This window comes from Stenella coeruleoalba (genome assembly GCF_951394435.1).
Source record: "Stenella coeruleoalba genome assembly, chromosome: 14".
NCBI classification, from domain to species: domain Eukaryota; kingdom Metazoa; phylum Chordata; class Mammalia; order Artiodactyla; family Delphinidae; genus Stenella; species Stenella coeruleoalba.
In genome coordinates this window covers 30,203,185-30,210,705 of record NC_137160.1, presented here as the reverse complement: position 1 = coordinate 30,210,705, position 7,521 = coordinate 30,203,185, and the positions used below count along the sequence as shown (strand labels likewise).

The 7,521-nt window shown below is 45.9% G+C and overlaps 2 pseudogenes across 2 annotated transcripts; both read left to right on the top strand.

Moving 5' to 3' along the window:
* The first annotated feature begins 593 nt into the window (after window positions 1–593).
* Window positions 594–1,394, top strand: LOC307196809 (uncharacterized protein C2orf78-like; annotated as a pseudogene). Its single transcript has one exon. The product of its transcript is annotated as an uncharacterized protein C2orf78-like (transcript).
* A 1,251-nt stretch (window positions 1,395–2,645) lies between these two features.
* On the top strand, window positions 2,646–4,197 carry LOC307196807 (uncharacterized protein C2orf78-like; annotated as a pseudogene). The gene has a single exon. The product of its transcript is annotated as an uncharacterized protein C2orf78-like (transcript).
* Window positions 4,198–7,521: the final 3,324 nt, after the last annotated feature.

Sequence of the window (7,521 nt, the reverse complement as noted above, 5' to 3'; positions counted from 1 at the left end):
TGAGACACTGAAGATTACAATGGTAATAGCTGTACTGTTTTCTAATGGACAAAAAAACTGCCTATAGTATAAGTTCTATTTCTCCTGCTTTCTGGCAGTATCATGCTCAGAGTAGCGTCCTGCCAAGGAAGTCAGGATACTTAGGTTCTGAAACCTGGCTAGGATACTAACATAATGAGAGAATTTGAACAAGTCAACCCGACCTCTCTGAGCCTCAGTTTCCTTCCTCATGACACTGTGAAAATAGAAGTTCTCTAAGGACCTCCTAGTTCTAAAATGCTTCCAGTCTAGGAAACAGCATAGAAGTCAATACTAGCGCAGGCTGAAGGGAAAGATAGGGTAGGGAGAAGGTTGCTTCCAGCCTAGAGAACAATGTCTGAACCATACCACTTGGGTCTTCTGCCCATCTGTGCCCAACATGGGAGCACAGGCAGTTAATACAGAAGAGTGTAAAACTGCTCAGTCCTTACAACCATCATAACGGTCTGAGTTTTGGTTTCTCAGTAAGTATTGACATTAGAGGTGTCCTGATAGCAAGAATCTTAAGATAATGCTGTTCCTCAAACATAGTGAGAATTTATCAATCTCCCTGATTTTTTCATTACCCTCTTGTTCTTACAGAAAATTTCCAAAATCCACCTGTACTTGGAACTCTAAATTCTCTGCAGCACTCTCTTCCTGTGGTGAGGAATGCAACTTCCCTAACAGGAAGTGTCTGCAACTTCTCCAGAGTCTCTGCTCCTGCCGTCAGTTCGGCATCAGCTACGGCTACCTCTTTCCAGACACTCATGGGTAGTGCCTACCTTCACCAACAGTCTAGCACAACTATGTTATCTGCAGTTACTGACCAGAGCCAGATCTCCACTTCAGCTGCTTCCTATCCAGGTGTTCTTGACTGGGACATCACAGGAAGCACTGAAAAGAATTCTTCTTCACTCGGAGACTTTACTCTGGCCATCACTGACCAGCACACAGCTGCTTCCTCCATGTTTATGGCAGCCCAGTATGATAAAACTGCAGACCCCAATAACATGGTCCCTCTATATCCATCACTTTCTGCCAGGCTTGCTCAGGGAACACCATCTCAAATTCCAAATCAGGGACACAGCCTGTCACTTCCCTACCAGGAAGGAAGCCAGGTATATTACTATAACTAAGGCACATTGGGGTCTTTACTGTATGGAGAACTTGGCTCCTGCATGCAATCCTATGGCTCTGTGTCATACACATGAAGTAGGGCCTCTGTGCAACCAGAAATGGTAATGGTACTAAAGGAGATTCAACCCACAAATATCCAACCACCAGCTTCCACCTCTGGAATCTACTACCCTGTGCCTGCTCAACCCATCACAGAAACAAGTTTTCAAGGTGAGTACAAACAGCAAGAAAGTTGAACAATGAGGTCAGCATTAAAAAATGGGATCAAGTCTACAGCTGGAAAGTGGTGTACAGACAGGTAGAATTTAGATCCTGAGCCTTTAATAACCACTACCTTCGCTCAGGGCTCTCTGTTTTTAGACTGTATATTAGAACACCTAGGGCTTCCCTGGTGGTGCGGTGGTTAAGAATCCGCCTGACAATGCAGGGGACACGGGTTCGAGCCTTGGTCTGGGAAGATCCCACATGCCGTGGAGCAACTAAGCCCATGTGCCACAACTACTGAGCCTGCATTCTAGAGCCCGTGAGCCACAACTACTGAAGCCCACGTGCCTAGAGCCCGTGCTCCGCAGCAAGAGAAGCCACCGCAATGAGAAGCCCGCACACTGCAACCAAGAGTAGCCCCCGCTAGCCACAACTAGAGAAAGCCCGTGTACAGCAATGAAGACCCAGTGCAGCCAAAAAAATTCATGCATAACATAAATAAGTGCAAAAAAAATAAATAAAAATAAATTAAAAAAAAAAGCACACCTAATTGAGGTGGGAAGGTGGGAGGGACTCTCTAAAGGTCATCTATGCTACATGTACAAGAACCCCGAGAACATACCAATAGGTACCACATTTTTCACTGTTGTAGCCGATCATTCCCCCTGTACTACCACAGTGTATCACTCCCTTCCCTGATCTACTGCTAGAGTCTCTTTGGAAGGTGTTTCAGATCTCTTATTATGATAGTGCCAGTTTACCTGTCCTCACTTCCTTAAATTATACGAGGATTTAAGACCTTGTGGTCCGGGATCCTGTCCAGAGCAAGTAGGCTAAGACTCTGTCTTTGTTTATATGTTTCATCAGGAAGGGCTCTACTCCCTCTCCTAGTTCATGGTGTGAAGTGTTCTTAGCCTTTCAGGAAAGTGGGGAGAATTGAAAGGACTCTATATGAGAATGCTAGGCTTTGTAAAACATTTCATTTTTAAAAAAATAAGACTCATTTTTTATTTGACTTCTAACAATCCTATGAAATACAAAGAAAGCCAAGAAATCAGTGACATGAAATGATCACCAGTAAGAATTACAACAGTCTCCGCTTATCTCGTAGCATAGGGCACTGTGATTCTTAAGAAGAGTTAGTAGAAATGCCTTGCCCATCTTGCCCCTAAGCACCAACACAGCAATCACGTACCTTGAAAGGTACGTGATTGCTGTGTTGGTGTTTAGGGGGAGCATCTCACTTACCAGGGAATGACTTCTACCTTGATTCCTTTGTAGGGATGGAGACTTCCCTGGTGATGAAAAATTCCCTGGGATTGCAGCCTCCAAGCCAGACATTTTGTGTGACACAAACTCAAGAACTCCCCAAGTCCTGCAGGGGCAGAAATATTCAGATAATTGAGAGTAACCCACCACCTGAACTTGGGGACATTTCAGGGACAGCTCCAGTCCAGAGTGCCAGTAGTCTCCTGGCCCTGCCTCCAGCTCCAAGCCAGGGAAAAATAGACAGGAAGCACTTGGAGGATATTACAACCAAGCTTTCAAAGCCTCTGGATGCCTACCAGATCCCAAGAGAAAACCAAGAGCCTCCACTACTCCCTTTAGATATGCCTGATATTCACCAGCTCCTGGCCTGCACGGATCCCCTCAGCCAAGAGGAGAAGCCTGGTTCTGAAAATGCTGATCTGGGAAAGAACAGCCTGAGTCTTGAGGACCGAGGGACAGTTGAAAATGGGATGGAATCTAGCAGTGGTTTTGCAGATATTACTACACTGGCGGAGGATATTCACCTTCCCCAGCTCTTTAATTCTTTGAAAGATCTTGATCAATCCAAAGGTCCCAACGTGATCAAAGCCAAAGACACCAGAGCCATTAAGGCAAATCAGGTGCAGGAAAAGACAAGTGTCATAAAGGTTCCCTCTGATCAACCCAGGAAGAACAAACATAAAGCCTCTGAGCCTATCAGTGGTGCTCCCAAGGCCAAAATCCAGCCAAAGAATCCAGAGGGGGAGAAGTGGTTCTATGCAATGCTGCAGTCAGTGACAGGGCTCCTGTGAACATGGTCAAGGATTCTAAAGGCAAACCTCAGAAAGCTGCATCCAGAAAGATCAGCAAAATGAAGAGCCATGGACAGGAAAGGACCACAAGGACCAGAGGAAGAAAGAAGGCTGAAGAGAATAAGCAGTCAGGGAACAAATTCAAGGCAGAAGAGAAGCCAACAATTCCCCAGACGAAGCGAAAGCAACACCAAACTGAGCTTATCCAAGAGAGCTTTAAAAAGCCTCGAACCTCCATAGGCATGCGCATGCTGGAGTCTGTGAAGGTTTTTCATGCACTGGAGAAGAAGAATGATAAGAGAACTGGGCTCTCCTCCTGTTGGGTCTTGGGAAATTCAAGCAAACCTAAAGACCCCCAGCCACCCCCAGCTATCCAGCCATGGCGGAATACCCCACGTGAGGGTAAGGGTCCTGAGAAAACTCAAGTCGAAGCTCAGAAACCAGACAGCAGTGCTGAAAGAGAGTGTCCGTCTCCACCCCAGTATGAGTTGCTGCCTCCTGGGAAGGTCAAGTTGATACCTCTGCCTTTTTCTGCCTGGGACAAGCCCCAAGGTCAACCTGCTCCTTGGAGGCCACAGTCTCTGGCCTCACATCAGCCTGCTGTTGCTGACCGTGCCCACCCTGCTTCTACTAACTCAGCTCAACCTGCTGCAGTCAGTTCTTCCCAGCCAGCTCCTGCCTCTTTGTCAGGTCCTGCCAAACCATCTCAGCCAACTGTGACCAACCCAACGTAACCAGGTTGGACCGACCGTACCCAGCCTAGTGTCCCTCAGTCTGCTGCTCCTAGGCCTGCACCCTACAAAACTTTATCTTGCACCTCTCTCCAGCGAGAGCCTGTTCCCCCTGCTGTGACTAAGCGCCAGTCCCCAGCCAAGCTCCAAACCCCATTTCTACTCCAAGACTTCAGCAAGCAACCAGTTCCATGGAGGGAACGCAATGTTCCTGAGGCAGTAATGTCAAAGCCCATCGAAAAAGAGCAGAGGCCAGAGCGGGAGGCCATGAAGAGGCGGGCCCAACAACAAGGTGAGAATGCTGCCAAATACACCTCTTTGGGGAAACTGCAATTTTTCATTGAGAGGGAAAAAGAAATGGAAATTGCTGACTACTACGGATATTTAAAGTAAGAGCTGCTAGGATTGTTGGTGCCACCTTGGGGACCAGCTGTTCTTCCATGTATAGATAAGATAGGTATAAATTTCTCTATTTATTTTGATGTATTTTCAAACAATAAAACTGAATAAATAAATGTAATAGAATTAATAGGTGAGTAATAAAATTTTTGAATTTTGAGATGCTAACTGTGGTGTGTGTTTGTTTTTTGTTTTTTTTTTTGATGGGGTTGGAATCAAAGTCTGCATGAGAAAGGAAGGACTGAAAGTTGGATGGGACAATGAAGGAAAGGGGTAAAAACTGAGGAAAGAAAAAGGAACTTGGCCCAGGGCTAGGAAGGCCAAAAGACATTTATGGATTTATGAAAGGAAGCAGGAGTGAGGATGAAATGGCAAAAGTAAAAAGCAGGGTCAGAGGTCAGGGTTGAAAGAACCAAATCTGAGTAGAGTTGAAGATGACAGAAAGTGACTCTAGGTTTACTAGGAGAAATAGAAAAGGTCTCTTGGGGAGGTTGGCCTTAAGTCTCACAACCACCAGATAGGTATTTAAGAAAACAGGAGGTTCAGGACACATCTCTGAAAGGTTTGAGTTGCCTTATTCAGGTGTGATTATAGTGGGGGGATAGGGAAATCTACGAGAGAGGTGGCTAGGGCTCAGAGTTATCCTAGGGGTAGCTGACAACAGGGGCAGAACCAAGCGAACTGCTGCATCAGGAGGCCCACGAATAGGGCCTGGTATGTACATCACCCTGTACTCAACACCTAAGCACCAGGGCAGCTAATGCACTATTCAGTTAATCCTGGCAACGACAGGCAAGGCCAGTATTCCTGTGCCACTTCACTTAGAGAGGTGCAGCAAAGGGCTGAGGTCACGTCGCATGTGGAGGTACAAGGCCTCAACTGGAGGCCCAAATGCCTCCGAAGTCCTCAGTATTTACAAGTGCCTGCAGGCGGCCAACCTGGCTTTCAGAGCACAGCATCCTGAGGTTACTGGTGGACGAGATCAAACTTCTGGACGGGCCTAAATATTATCTTGAGGGGCTTCCTCCATTGACCAGGGCGTGTGCCGCCTTCTGTAAACATCACCATCAACTGAAACGCACAAGAAAAATCCGACGGAAGCGTCCACTCTCACGGGTGCAAGCGGTGGAGGCACGCACACTGGGCAGTCGCTCCAACAGCCACAGGACCCAGATGCCCAGCGGTTCACGGGTTCCCTGGGAGGCCTTGTGGGGCAGGTTGAGGGAGTGAGGATGGGAGAGAGTGGCAGGGGTGGGCGTCAAAAGGAATATAGTGGGGAGAAGGGAGAGATGGAGACAGTGGATAGTGGATAGTGACCATGGGAAAACTGGCAATTTTCATTTTCAAAATTAATTTTTTGAGATGTTATTCACATGCCATAACATTCACCTTCTGAAACTGCAAATTCAGTGTCATTTCGTACATTCACAAGCCTATGCAACCATCACTGTCATCTAACCCATCACGTTTTCATCACCCCACAAAGAACCCCACGTAACCATCAGCAGGCCCTCTTCATCCCCTCCTCCTTCAGTCCCTGCAACCATTAATTTCCTTTCTGTCACTATAGTTTTGCCTTTTCTGGACATTTCATGAAATAATACAAATGTGACCACCGTGTGTGGCTTCTTTCACTTAGCATAATGTTTTCAAGTTCGTCCATGTCGTAGAATGTGTCAGTACTTCATTCCTTTTTATGACTGTATAATATTTCACATATACACCACATTTAAAAAATCCATTCATCCATTGATGGGCATTTGGTTTTTTTACACTAATAATCTCCATTTATTGACAGTTTATTCTGTGCCAGGCAGCACCAGGCTAAGTTACTGACCTTATTTCACAGATGAAGAGGCCTGGAGAGTGTGAAGAGTTTGCCCAAGATCAAGAGCTAGTAATTTGGGGAACTGGGGTTTGAACTCAGGCGAACTTCAGAGGTAATAAATTCACATGACAGAACATTAGAAAAGGTACACAAGGGTATTCAATGAAAAGTCACCCTTTTCCCCATGTTCCCCAGCCACACATTTCCCTCCTCAGAGACATCTGCTTTTGCCATGCTGTGGATCCTTCCAGAGAACAATTTATACCTCAACATGTATGTATCACAATTTATTGACTAACCTGTCCCACTGATTTGAAATGTCACTTTTATGGTATAATAGATTCTTTTTTTTTTTTTTTTTTTTGCGGTACGCGGGCCTCTCACTGTTGTGACCTCTCCCGTTGTGGAGCACAGGCTCCGGACGCGCAGGCTCAGCGGCCATGGCTCACGGGCCCAGCCGCTCCACGGCATGTGAGATCTTCCCGTACCGGGGCATGAACCCGTGTCCCCTGCATCGGCAGGCAGACTCTCAACCACTGCGCCACCAGGAAAGCCCTATAATAGATTCTTATACATATTTATATTACTCTTTTCAGAGCTGTCCTGACTCTTTTTTGCCTATCTTTTATGTTTTCCATTTCTCTAAAATTCTTTTTATCTTCAAAAATAATTTTTCGTTTTCCTGTTTGTTTCTCTTAAGGTATTATGTTCATTCACTCATATGATTTTATTTAAATTATTTACTTTTGGAGGTGTCGGGTATTAGTCACAGCATGTGGGCTCTTCGTTACAGTGCGTGGGCTCTTCCTTGCAGCTCGTGGGCTCTCTAGTTGTGGCGCGTGGGCTCCACAGCACGTGGGCTCAGTAGTTGCAGTGTGCGGGCTTAGTTTGTCTGCGGCATGGGGGATCTCAGTTCCTCAACCAGGGATCGAACCTGCATCCCCTGCATTGGAAGGCAGATTCTTAACTACTGGACAACCAGGGAAGTCCCCACTCTTGTATTATTTTAAATTTAGTCCTCATTTCTGAATTTTTTTCCTTTATTTTGAATTCTGTCCTGAGTTCTAACATCTTACCTAATTCTGGTTTATGCTGTTCGTTCACCTTTTTTTCATTATGGTAAAATATATATAAAACAAAA